Source organism: Apium graveolens, chromosome 2 (assembly GCF_009905375.1).
Source record: "Apium graveolens cultivar Ventura chromosome 2, ASM990537v1, whole genome shotgun sequence".
NCBI lineage: Eukaryota > Viridiplantae > Streptophyta > Magnoliopsida > Apiales > Apiaceae > Apium > Apium graveolens.
In genome coordinates this window covers 267,953,342-267,953,766 of record NC_133648.1, presented here as the reverse complement: position 1 = coordinate 267,953,766, position 425 = coordinate 267,953,342, and the positions used below count along the sequence as shown (strand labels likewise).

Genomic DNA, 425 nt, shown 5'->3' with positions numbered 1-425 from the left:
AGCATTCTTCATCCGGCTATCCAAGCTAACACCTTTGAAATCAAGCCGGGCACTATTCAGATGGTGCAGAATTCTGTTTCTTTTGGAGGTGCTGCGACTGAAGACCCCAACATGCACATAAGGAATTTTGTCGAGATTTGCAGTACTTTCAAATACAATGGTGTGACTAATGAGGCTATCAAGCTGAGGCTTTTCCCATTCTCTCTGAGGGATAAAGCTAAGGACTGGTTATATTCTGAACCAGTTGGGTCCATCACTACTTGGCAAGATCTTGCGCAAAAGTTTCTGGTGAAGTTTTATCCAATGGCAAAGACTGCTGCTATAAGGAGTGCTCTTACTCAGTTTGCGCAACAACCTACGGAATCTATGTGCGAAGCTTGGGAGCGCTACAAGGAAATGTTGAGAAAGTGTCCACATCATGGAAT

At 44.0% G+C, this 425-nt stretch overlaps 1 non-coding gene across 1 annotated transcript; it reads right to left on the bottom strand.

Annotated features, from left to right (window-relative positions):
* Window positions 1–318: 318 nt before the first annotated feature.
* Window positions 319–425, bottom strand: LOC141709610 (small nucleolar RNA R71). Its single transcript, XR_012570176.1, has one exon. It is a non-coding gene; the product is annotated as a small nucleolar RNA R71 (small nucleolar RNA).